General features: G+C 42.9%; 1 protein-coding gene across 28 annotated transcripts in view; it reads right to left on the reverse strand.

Annotated features, from left to right (window-relative positions):
- Positions 1 to 13,384, reverse strand: part of SGMS1 (sphingomyelin synthase 1) — a 323,882-nt gene that overhangs the window by 238,700 nt on the left and 71,798 nt on the right. Inside the window, exon 3 of one of the 28 annotated variants that reach the window (XM_059881893.1) lies at positions 12,781 to 12,901. The exons of the other annotated variants lie outside the window; for them this stretch is intronic. The gene's annotated coding sequence lies outside the window, so the exon portion shown is untranslated. The remainder of the gene's footprint in view (positions 1 to 12,780; positions 12,902 to 13,384) is intronic. 28 annotated transcript variants of the gene reach the window in all.

The raw sequence follows: 13,384 nt of genomic DNA on the forward strand, positions 1-13,384 counted from the left end.
TCCAGTTTGAACCTATCTTAAGAAAACCATTAGAATTGAGTATAAATTTTCATACATCAAATGTTTATCCTTGTTTTCACTACTAAAATTTAAACATTTCTAATTGATCAACAGGAAAATGGCTTAAGAAATTGTGAAATAGCCACAAAACAGAATACTATGCCAACATTAAAAATTGCAATCATGCAGAAATGCTTAAGATATAATATTAAATGAGGAAAACAGGATACAAACATATCCTTATAAGATAACATACAAATATGTATACACAGAAAAGGAATAGGCAAAATATACCATTTAAGTTGACAAAATAATGTTTTTGTACCTTTCTTCTTTGCTTATCATAGCAATTAGAACAGCTTCCAGCTCACAGTAGGCATGCAGACATAGCTGAATGAACCATTTCACAATTAAAAACAACAAATACCATTTTTTAAGTGTCCACTCTTTTTTATTTGTGCCTTGGCTATTCATAAGAAATATGTCAAACATTTGTTAGGAAGAGGTGCCTGGGGACTTCCCTGGTGGTCCAGTGGTTAAGATTCCACGTTTCCACTGAAGAGGGCATGAGTTCTATTCCTCATTGGGGAACTAAGATCCCACATTCGGACACTGTGGCTAAAAAAAAAAGGAGGTTCCGGTTTGGAACACCGCAGTGAAAACATCACTTACGGGGAGAGGGAGGTTTTGTCCCATCTGTCAGTAAAAAGCTCACTGCTCCTTTCCATCCCTTTACCAACATGAGTATGACTCAAGAGTTAGGTTCCTGGGAATTTAGTGTCCTTGTTATCTTTAATCTATACCCTGATGTTCAGCAAAAACCGACTTTCTAAGGTTCATTCCAGCTACAGAATTAAATGAGTCTATTACGCTTTAAGTATTCTCAGGAGCCAGAAAATAGAATCATACAAGTATCATTTATCTTGTTTTTCCACATTTGTGACAGGAACCAAACCAATGTAGAATTATTAAAGAAAGGAAGAGGCGTTTAGATGTTTATTTTCTTATCTAAAATCGCCTTGTGGGTAATGTGTTCCACTTGGTTTTACTAGAGGTGCCAGTAACAAAGTTTTAATTAAAAGGTTTATTTTTCAGGAATACTTTTCTTTTAATTCATTTCCCAGAGGGGTCTCATTTGATGAAAACAGGACAAACTGTTTGCTCTTGCTGAACTCAGAAGAGTTGAGCATTTTAATCCCCTGGGTCAAAACCCATTGTTGGCCCACTTCCTGTCACCAGAACCACAAGAGGACTTGACTGAGCTTTGCACCGTGAAGGTGCGGGCTGCAGGGCAGGAGGAAGGGAGCCTGCAGTTCCGTGATGAGCCTCAGAGGGGCCTGAGCCCCAGTGAACCTCCCAGAGGTCTGCTTTAGCTTGAGCTCATGTCAAAAAAGAAAAAGAAAAGATGCACTGCCCAGAGTTATCACTACTTGCACTTCTGCAGATTTTCCACATGTATTACTGGCCGCATTTTCACAAGATGAGCACTCTCCTAAAAGGTCTAAAGAGTTTTTTTAATCAGAGCCAATTCCCAAGTGGCATAGCAGTAAAAAAAAATCCACCTGCCAATGCAGGAGACTCTTACAAGAGATGTGGGTTTGATCCCAGGATGGGAAAGATGCTCTGGAGAAGGAAATGGCACTCCAGTCCAGGATTCTTGCCTGGAAAATTCCATGGACAGCCCATAATTATGGTCACAAAGAGTTGGACATGACTGAGTGAGCTGAGCACACACGAACAATTTTTACTGAAAATACCTCTTTTCTACACTATCTTTCTATGTCCCTGGTCTTCCGTGTGGGGCCTTATAATGGAGTTTAAGAAATCAAACTCTTATCTCAGGGTGACCCCCGCTGACCCCCCAGACTTAAAAAGTTGCTTCGGTGTTCCAGCCCCAACAGAACCACAGCAGCCAGAGTAGGTGGCAGTGGTCCTGCAAGCATCAGCTCCCAGTCTGACTCTCCCTCTCAGACTTTCCAGCAGGCCCAGGCCCACTGATATCTCAGTATGTCCAGGTCAAGGGGGTCAGCAGAAATCACCCCTGGCTCACAAGCCCCTCTGCTCTCCAGAACTCCTCCCTCCAGCAAGGGAGAGCAGAGAGTTGTCAGGTGTGACAACCAGGGACCCTTCCTCTACAGAATGTGTTAGCAGCCTGTCTACCCTCTTCTTTTCAAGAGGAAATGGCTTGGAAGTACTATATGCCCATTGTCTTATTAATAAAACTTTGAGGGAAGGGGAGCTTCACATAGTAACATATACTCGTGTGTGTGGCTAAGTCGTTCACTCATGTCAGATCCTTTGTGACCCCATGGATTGTAGCCCACCAGGCTCCTCTGTCCATGAGAATTCTCCAGGCAAGAATACTAGAGTGGGTAGCCATTCTCTTCTCCAGGGGATCTTCCCGACTCAGGGATTGAACTCATGCCTCCTGCACTGGCAGGGGGATTCTTTACAACTGAGCCACCTGGGAAGCCCAGTCTAGACTCACGGAAAAGAAATCAGAAGAGAGGGACAAGGCTCTAACATTATTAAGTATTTCTTGCCAACCTCAGTCATTCGAGATTTCAACAAAAACAGAATCCTAGACTACGAAGACCACTAAGCTAGACAGACACTTCTTATCATCAAGTGAACTTGGATCTCACTTTACAATGTTGTTCCCAGAAGAGCGAGGACACACCACGGGTGGAGAAGATTCTTTATTTCCCTGCGTGCTTCATCCCCTCAAAGCTCTCAGCTCTAAACTCTAGCTAGAATGAGGATCCTCCCGACAAAAGGCTACCCTAGATTCACATACAAGAGTATCCATCTTCACCTAAATAGTTGTAAAAATCTTCATGCGAAAAAAAAAAATCTATAGCTAACTAAACTTAGTAAACTCAGGGTTAACCCAAACCCAAAGGATGTCTTTAAGGTAAGACCTCCGGAGCCTCAACACACTAACTGTGGGATGTGAGTCACGGCCTGGGGCTGGTGGACATGCTGACCTGTCTCCTTTCACAAACAGCTTTCTCCCACCTCCTTTTCTATTTTCCCCATGGAGTCTTTTCATAGGAATAGTGCCCCACTAAGTATATTCTAAGAAATGCTGCTGCAAAGTATTTCCTTCAAATAAGACCTAAATTCTTGACGGACTGATTCACTCACACAGCTCGGTGGCCTCCCTTTTGGGACTAGAAGCCGACCGTGGGCTAGGCCTTGGGCTGGAAATCTCATAGCACGGGAGACGCTCTCACATCGGAGCAAGCGAGTCAAGCCGAGATTCAGTGGGTGCTTCCCGGCCACCCTAAGAGACTGGAGTGTGTGATGGATCAGGAGGGAATTTCCTAAGCAGAGTCTCAAACTGGGCAAATACAGTCATTATTAATGTATTTGACTTAATTTATCTATATTCCTCTCAACAACATTCATATCCCTTCTTTCTTCCCAGTGTTTGATTGACCTTCACTCACATTTATTCCTTGTGATCAGAACCCTCATCTCATTTCCTCTGTGCTAATGAACCCAGAATAACACAGGAGGGACTAATAGCACCTCAGAACCACCAGGAATGTGTGGACTTAAAAATGATTAAATATTGAAATATTTTGATTTCCTGCATTAAGCTATTTAACCACAAAAATAATTACACATGTTCAAATTAAACCTTTTAAGAACTTAAGCCCCAAGAAAGAATTCCAGGTACTTGGAATTCAACCACTTAAAGATACTCCAAGCGAACATTTTGATTAATGCCTTTCCAGGTTTTTTCCCTTTATATTTACTTATTTCTTTATTGAAAATGTTAATGTTATATATTCTATGACAACCTATTTTTTATACATTTTGTCCCATGTCAGTATTTTTCTTCAATATCATTGTCATGGTTACAGAATATGCCATTACACAGATGAATCAAAACATCCTCACCCAAGCCACCCATCTGGGCAGCTTCCCGTGTTCAGTTTCAAACAACGCTCACTAAGCATCCTCTGAACTAAGTCTCTGAACAAAGCTCTACTCGTTTCCTGAGAAATTACTCCTAGAAGTAGGCTCACGGAGTCCAAGGAAGAACACTCTGTTCCTCACTGGGTCACGGGGACCTTGGAAGGAAAGCCTGGCCCTCTGAGTCATCTCAGTCTGCGCTCCTCTCATCGTCACGAGGCTGCCTTTCCCTGTCTGTTCCTGTCGCCTTCACTGTTGGTCTAAGTATTATCCGGTTTTCAAGGTATTCAAATCCCAGGGTCTAGGGGGTATCCTTAGGTCAACAAGCTTTCTGGTATAACTCTTAGTCTTTTAAAATAAGAGCTGATATCACCCTCTCTTTTGTGTTCCTAAATTTTTATCCATCTGTCATTTCTTTGATAGCTTTAGCTGAATCACTGATATGAGCACTCACCTAGGATGGTATCCGTGATAAAATATTGAACTTCGTGTCCCCACCCCCGTCTCATGGCGTAATATTCAATTTGCTTAGCATCACCCTGTTTATTTTTGTGAGACCAAGGCGTCAGTGGGACAACAGACAGTGCTACTTTTTTTTGCACCAAAGCGTTTGCTGAGTGGACAGCGGCAGCAGCTCAGGCTTATGGTCTGGGTCATAACTCTCATCTGCAGTGTACCATCGGGAAGGGCCACGCTGCAAAGCAGAATCCAAGAACAGGGACAGCTCCACTGTCCGGGCATAACCGCCACTCACAAAAATGGCTTCGACCATTTGTTTATTTTCCCGGCATGCAATTTAGCCCAGACTGCATCTATTAAGTAGCGCAGATTCATCGCGTGATAAACGCTAGGTCTCTTCTCAAGGAACCACTGGACAAGATGGGGGCAAACCCAAAGAGCTCCAGTGTTTCTCCTGCGGGTGCGTTAGCATTCCAGACAGGACAATCCTTCGTTGTATGCAACCGTCTGCGGTCTGGGGGACACTTAGTACCCACACCCTGGGGATGTTCAGTGCTAAGATACACACCCCCCATCACCACGACAACCATAAATGTCCTCACAGGTTTCTAAACACTAGGGTGGAGAGGGTGGGGTGGGGCGAGGGTGCAGAGGACACCATCACCCATTGAGAATCTCTGTTTCTTTCTCCTGAGATGGAATGAACACTTAGGAAATGACAGAAAACAATTATCAATCTGATACGGAATTATGCAAATTCTAAGCACCATAAAGGGTCACAGGATCAGAGAAAGTGAAAGGTGCAAAGCAGGCTGTAGGCATGGGAGAGAGAGAGCTGTAACCTCTCTAAGGAGTCCAGTCCAGGGGGAAGTTTGCCGTGACGTGCTTTCTCACCAGCACCCAGGACTGCCCCTCTCCGGTTAGCTGATTACACCAGTTACTACAAGTAAACCACATCCTACGCGCTTGGCAATGCCACCTTTAAAATGCTGTTATTGTTTCTGCCTGCTGATTCGGGGCAAGTTTTCTCCTTGCTTTCTGGGCTCTCAGGGAAGGCAGGAAATCAGGGAGTCCCGCTGAAGGTGAAGACCCCTGCCAGCCTAACCCTGCTGGGCTGTTCCAGAGACCTAGACAAGAAGCACAGACCCTTCACCGCAGGACTGGCCCGAATTTGCCTTGCCTGATTCCTTTCTGCCCACATCAGCTGTGATCAAAGGACAAGTTTGTACCCAGAGGACGAGTGTGTCTAAGCCTCTGGGAACAATGCCCTTGTTGATCTTCTGTGCTCTGGTCGTATAAGATCATTGACTGATTTCAACCTTGGCCATCATCAATATCTTCACCTTTTACCAGACAGTGTTGGCAGGGACATGTTGTCTGATGTCACCGTTATGCTCAGGTGAGACTGAAAAGGTCAGTGAATCAGGCATCTTTTATAGATCCTGTTCAATGTTTACTAATGATGCACTGCATACTAGGTATTATATGGCTGTGGTGCTCAGACTTATTTAAAATGCAGATTTCCAGGCCTCAGAAAATCTGCTTCAGTTAAGTTGAGGGGTGCAGGAATCTGTAATTTAACCTATCCCTGGTGTTCCTGATATAGATGATCCATGAGGATACTTTATGAAACATGGCCACTGAATGACAGTAAACTGAAGAAAAAACTAGCTTTTTCTTGATACTTTGTATTCTATCACCTTGAAATGTACTCTTTACTAGCAATATAAAAACTAAATGATACTGGTTTCTCTCTTGAGAGTCCCATGCAAACATATATACTACCATACATAAAATTTAGTGGGAATTTGCTATATGATTCAGGGAACTCAAACCAGGGCTCTGTAACAACCTAGAGGGGTGGGATGGGGTGGCAGGTGGAAAAAGGGTTCAAGAGGGATGGGACACATGTATACCGATGGCTGATTCATGTTGATGTATGGCACAAACCAACACAATATTGTAAAGCAATTATCCTTCCATTAAAAAGAAATAATTTTTTTTTAAAAACTGAGAGATCAACTTCATTCTGAGGAAATTAGAGTCCCTGTTGTAAAGTACTTATATACAGATATGGCAATCTTGCAATTAAAACTTGTATTTATATGTATTAAAAATTTTACATTTTATTCTCCACATAAGTGCTTGATCACAAGATGAGTATCTGTTATACAAAGCACACTGATTGTAACTTTATTACCTTATAATTGGACAGTTTTACTAATTTTTCAGTAATTCTTACTATCTTCATGAAAGATTATCTTAGGTAACCGTCAGATTACCTGCATCAGACTACATGCAAGCTAAGGCATAAAGAGTTCATGCCAATGTCTAAAGATCAAAACAAGAACCATGCTGTATCTTTTCCTGCTACACTGGAAATGGAAAAGAGGGTTTATGCCACCGGCCAATTCAGATGGGCCAGCAGACCAGAAACAGCTGCCTACACAGTAACTAAGAGAGCCAGCGTGAGAGAAGGGAGTCATAGTGGATGAGCAATGTCTGCCTCGAGCACAGGAGAGAAAAGGGGGGACCTCTGTGCACACCTCTTCATTGGCAGAGACCCTGATGCTGGAGAAGATTGAAGGCAGGAGGAAAAGGGGATGACAGAGGATGAGATGATGGGATGGCATCACCGACTCAATGGACGTGAGTGTGAGCAACCTCCAGGAGATGGTGAAAGACAGGGAAGCCTGGCATGCAGTGGTCCATGGGGTCGCAAAGAGTCCCACACGACTGAGTGACCGAACAACAACAAATGTGCACACAGACCAGATAGGCCACCCCTCGGAAGGTTTAGAAGCAGTTAAACTGATTGTAAATATCACTACTTTCCTTCACTGAACAAATATCACTAAGTGCATGCCAAACTCTACGCTGGTACCAGGGATACACCAAGAGCGCTGAGTCTACCGGGGGATGGGCTTAGTCTACCAATGGGATGCAGGACGATGGTACCTAACCCAGGGCTTTACCTGACAAGATGGTAGGTTAAGGGCTTCCCAGGTGGCTCAGTGGTAACGAATCCACCTGCCAATGCAGGAGACACAGGGTCAGTCCCTGGGTTGGGAAGATCCCCTAGAGGAGGAAATGACAACCCATGCCTGGAAAATCCAATGGACAGAGGAGCCTGGTGGGCTACAGTCCATGGCATCGCAAAAGAGTCAGATGTGATTTAACAACTAAACAACAACAATGACGGCATTTTAAGGGGAGAGCTGAAGAAAAATAGAAGTCAACCAAATCTTAAAAGGTCGGGAGGAGAGTGGAAGTGAATGCTATTTCTGAGGAACTGAAACCAAGCCAATCATGGCTGGATTACTGACGGTGGGGCAGGGGTTGGTGTGTAGGCTGGGGTGGACCGGCAATAGCCAGGTCACACAGGACTCTAAGATCATAATTTCAACTGAAGATTATGGGACATTACGGAAAAGCTGAGTAATGCCTGTTTGTTCCCCAGTTTTGTTTTGGGTTGGGTTTTTTGGGGGGAGTGGGAATATCAAATTCGCATTTCAAGAAGATGGGAAAGAGTCCCAGTAAACACAGAGAGGTGTGTTGACTGAGGTGACCCAAGTGACCAGAACAGGTGGGTGGTAAACAGTTGGAGAGAAGTAGGTGGATTTCAGATACTTTTTGAAGATGGAATCAATAGTGACTTGGTTTGGGAAAGAATATAGAGCAGTGGTCCCCAACCTTTTTGGCACCAGGGACCAGTTTTGTGGAAGACAATTTTTCCACAGACTGGGGGTTGGTTTCGGACGATTCACGCACATTCCAGTTGTGGTGCGCTTTATTTCTATTACTGTTACGTCAACTCCACCTCAGATCATCAGACATTAGACCCTGAGGGCTAAGGACCCCCGATACAAAGCATGAGAGGAAAGGAGAAGATCAAGATGCAGCTGGGATTAAAGTGCTTTGAACACATTCAGCTGGAAACTCCACAAGGCAGCTGGACCAACCACGGCTGGAGATCTTAAGAGATTTAAGATTTGAAAGGCACAGAAGAAGAAAAGACCAAAAATATCAATCGTGTATCTTCTGCTTTCCAATCTAGTTGAATTTTATAAGAGTTCTGCTACTCCACCTGTAAAGACTTAATGCAGCAGAAATGTTATCACGTAAGTGTCTGATTTTCTAAATTACAGCACTTAACTGCAATCTTTCACATCTCATAACAACTTAACTCAAACAAGAAAACTCCTGTTGTTGAAAATATTTCCTAAAAATTTTGTACTTTTCTGGCTTCTTACATATGGCACACCAACATAATTTTGTCTTTCTCTGGAGATTAAATACCTTATATACCCTAACAACATCCTCATAAGGGGCATTAACTGACATTTCAGAGCTTGGCCTATATGATGACCTTGAGCCCCTCCCAGAACATCCCCCCATTCGGTGAATGGGGACCACCTAGCTCTACTTGCTGTCATCTGTCATACTCCAAGTGCATAGAGCTGTTGTAAGTTGCCGGACTTGGATTCAAGGATAGGAGATGGGGCCAAGATCCTTGAAACTGTAATAGAGCCATCCACTCTCAGGACATCTGGGGGGATAAAAAGGCTTGTTGCAAATTCAATCAAGAGAACTAGAGTAGCATCTCCGAAAGTCATGACTAGAACCAACTGTAGGACTCATCCACCTTAAAAAAAAAAAAAAAGACTGACATTTTCTTTTCTGATAAAATACAAATCTGCTAGGAAGAAGGCACTAAAACTGACAGTTATTTCACTTCAGAGAATTTCTGATTTTTTTCCCTGCAAACAGGTTTTACTAGGAAAAGCTCAAGATGCTGGTGCATAGACATGGAAAAGGCTGCATGTCTCACACCTTTGCCTAAAATCACTCTGGTGGAAACTGTTACTTTTTCTTAAAATCCTCCCACAGCCACCACCACTAACATCAGATTCTCAGGGCACTGCTTTGAAGCTCCAGCAACCAAATTAGACCTTGTGGGAAAGACAGTTGAAGACAACCACACCCTATAACTTCTGCTTTTCATTCTTCAAAGACTTGCACTTCATCCAAAAGAGGTGTGTAAACAAAATTTTCCAGGTTCTGTGTGTCTAAAGTGACCAGACGTGCATTTCATCTTCCCCTCCAAATTATTTTTAGAAATTCAAAAAGATCTGACACACATATTTACAAACCACTGTTTTGAAGTGCTGCCACTCATTGAATTCTTAGATGTCTGTTTAAGAATAGCTTGTGAGACACCTAAAAACTGAGAGAGAGAGCAGAGAAACCAGAATTTCTATGCCTTCATCCATCTAGGCTAAAGCAGAAAATATGCATAAAAATATTTTTTGTCTGTAAATACTAAAGGTCAGAAGAGGGAGAATTTATGAATAGCATGAGTCAAAGTAAAGTGGTTAAAAAAAATTGTTTTAAGGACCATAAAGAAAAGTTTGTGAGAAAACAGAAAAGCTAAATGTATTTAATACATAAAATGTATAAAACCATACATATGCATATTATATATAATGTATATTATATATTACATATAAGAATATAAAAAGCTAGCTGTCTATAAATTACATACATATATATCACAATGATATATATTGTTCAGAAAGTCCCAATTTTATTTGTTAATTTGTTTTTATTTTTCAGCAAACATTCATGCATATTTTTGGAAGAGGGGTTAGTTACTGCAATGTAATGCCAACTGTGAAAGAGAATAAAGTTTTTTCTAATCTCCTAGTTTTTACTGTTTTTAACATGATCTGCCACCATCCAGACAGCACAGAGGGAGTTATGTTAGTACTGAAACCTTCCTGGAGACCAAGTGTTGACTTTCTGCAGAGCACTGAATGTTTCAAGGTAAATAGATATTTTCCATTACAACATGCTGCTGGAAAAACTGACTCTTAGCGGGGCTGGCAACCTGACTTAGGAGTGACTCTAAAGTTGAGGCTGATTTTCGTATCACTTGGAATCTCGGTGAAGAGAGGGAGGGTGCAGAGAGGAGGAGACTGAGGACCTGAGACAGTCTGCTCCAGCACATCTGTGCATCAGGCCTGACAATCAAGTTATTTTAAAAAGCCAAGGCAAGCGGATATACATGTTACATATCTAGTCATAAAAAAGTATTAACCATTAGAACAAAAGGGTTTGGGGTAAAAATTCAAGTAAAAAGGAGTTTTCGTAGGGATATAACCTGCAGGCGAGTAAACCCCTGAAACAAAGTTGAAACAAGGAAGTAATGTTCTACTTTTGGAGGAGAAAGGGAGGGCAAAATATCCAGGCATGAAGTAGTTGCTTCAGCAAGAAGTAGATATAAACTACCGGCTCCCAAAGTGAAAAGTGAAAGTAAAAGTCACTGAGTTGTGTCTGACTCTTTGCAATCCTATGGACTGTAGCCCCCCAGGCTCTTCTGCCCATGGAATTCTCCAGGCCAGAATACAGGAGTGGGTTGCCATGCCGTCCTCCAGGGGATCTTCCCAACCCAGAGATCAAACCTGGGTCTCCTGCACTGCAGGCAGATTCTTTACCATCTGAGCTACCAGGGAAGCCCTTGGCTCCCGAAAGCCAAAGCGAAATAATCTGCATGTTGCCACCAAAAACAGTGTGGTCCAATGACCATGCTTGTGAGTACACTTTACAGATAAGTTTTCAAAGCAAATCATTGTTTCACTTGACTTGATTCCAAATATCTTTTAACTTAAAAAAGATAAATAAATTCAAACCTACATTCACTCAAGTGACAGGAAACTAGCCAGTAAAGGAGCCATCACAGGCAATCCCAGGGCATACACCCCCAAAATGTCCCGCACAGGCAGAACTACCACAGTCAGGACTCACTTTCTACCAGAGACCATTGTAAGGAAGAAAATGACCCATCTGGATGTACAAGTGCCGATGCGTCTATTTCTTAAATGTCTGCTGTGCTTACCTGCTATACTCACATGTGCTGACACAACTTGTGGGAACGTGATCATAAAACAATATCATGTAACGGTTACTGAATGCGGGGCGTGTCTGAAGTGTTACGAATTAACCCATTAATCCTCGCAGTAACTCCGAGAGGGTTACTTTTATTGTCCCATTTCACGGGTCAGGAAACGGAAGCACAGAAAGGAGAGGTGAGGTGTGCAGGTCACACAGGGAGGGGATGGACCACAGCGTCTACTCTTGCAAACACTCTCCGACACTGGAACCCGGAGGTCTATACCCCATACTTCTACCCCTAAACCTAAACACTCTACGAACCATGTCACAAGCCCGCTGCAGCGAAGGCAAGTCGGCTGAAGAGTCTTCTTCACTTCATTTGTGTTCCCATCTCTAAGCTAGATTCTCAGTTGCAACTAAGAGTTTACTTATCCTCATTTCAGTTCTTTTCTTAACAGAAAATTAAATCAAAAGCTTTTACTGAAAAGCTAAGACAGACCCAATGTATCAGGTCCAGCTAACTTCAAATCCATGAAGTAAACCTGAGACAGACCCTTTGTTCAACAATACACTAAAATGCAACCCTGCGGTTACAGAGGGTGAAGGGTTTTGACGATGTAAAGGAGAGGGAAAATGAGAAAGTGTAAGCAGGGGCTAGCATGATGCCCAGGGCGCCTGCAGCACGCAGCCCGTGCTCTGTAAGCTCTGTCCAAACATGCCGTAAACCCTGAGGATGTGAACCTGAGGAACCACCCCTCTTCATGTGCCCAAAAGGAATTGAGAAGTGTGTGCCATTTATTTCCATTTATGTGTTCGATCTATTGAAATCACCTTCATCTTCAATTTGCAGCTGGTAAATAATTTGGTTAAATTTTCATACGTTTGGTCTGAAAGGAGGAAAAGGAGATGAAAGGAAAGCAGCTGAGGCATGGGTGGTCGCTCTACGAAGATGCGTACAATATTACCAAAGTCAAGCAAAGGGGAAGTGATGAGCTTTGAGGATGCCAAGGCAGCTGTTTCTCTGAAACATGTGTGGAAAGAACATTGGGAACCTGTCTCAACAGGGCAAGTTTTGTAATGTTACAGGCAATCACAGGGCCCCTCTGTGCCTGGCATATCTGAGATTCCTGCCCTTAGCAGAGCACAGAGGAAGTGGCCATCCTCAACAGTGCTTTTAAAAATTCTCCTTCCCGTTCCTATAAGCAGTAAATTTGGAAAGAAGTGCTGGTGTGTCCCTCATTGGTGATTTTGTTGTTTGGATGATATGAGAGGAGACCAAAGGATTTCCTTTCCCGAGGATCTGTGTCATATGATTTTTCTGCTAAATAAACAGCACTCTGTAGCAACAATGGCACCCCACTCCAGTACTCTTGCCTGGCAAATCCCATGGATGGAGGAGTCTGGTAGGCTGCAGTCCATGGGGTCGCTAGGAGTCGGACACGACTGAGCGACTTCACTTTCACTTTTCACTTTCATGCATTGGAAAAGGAAATGGCAACCCACTCCAGTGTTCTTGCCTGGAGAGTCCCAGGGACAGGGGAGTCTGGTGGGCTGCCGTCTCTGGGGTTGCACAGAGTCGGACACGACTGAAGCGACTTAGCAGCAGCAGCAGCAGCAGCAGCAACTGTAGCAACAAACACAAGGCATAGCCATTACAGCAAAATCCAGAGACAGATTTTAAAAAAAACAAGACTATGTAGAACACGAGGCACTTGAATTTCATCCCTTAGACCTACTAGGAATTTTTATCCTCATTAAAAAAAAAAATTCTTGGAAGTTCTCTTTAACAAAATGTTGTTTCCACCCCATAGAGGTGTCACTGCTCAGAAAAGAGCCTAACAGAGGCTCCTGGTTGATAGATATGGGCAGGTGGTCACGTGAATGAGGATGACCTGGTTTATTAAATTCATTCATTCTCACCTAAAGAGGACTGATGCGGAAACAAGGCGAAGGAGAGCTACTCACTGCTTCTATTGAACCAAATGCACAAATCACAGCATTTGAGGCCTGGCTGAATTAAATAATAAAATAGGACTCTATTTCAGAATCAGGAGTAATAGGGCGATTTTTAAAAGTTTAGATAATACCACTAATTTAGTGAATATGC

The sequence above is a fragment of the Bos taurus genome, chromosome 26 (genome assembly GCF_002263795.3).
Source record: "Bos taurus isolate L1 Dominette 01449 registration number 42190680 breed Hereford chromosome 26, ARS-UCD2.0, whole genome shotgun sequence".
Taxonomy (NCBI): domain Eukaryota; kingdom Metazoa; phylum Chordata; class Mammalia; order Artiodactyla; family Bovidae; genus Bos; species Bos taurus.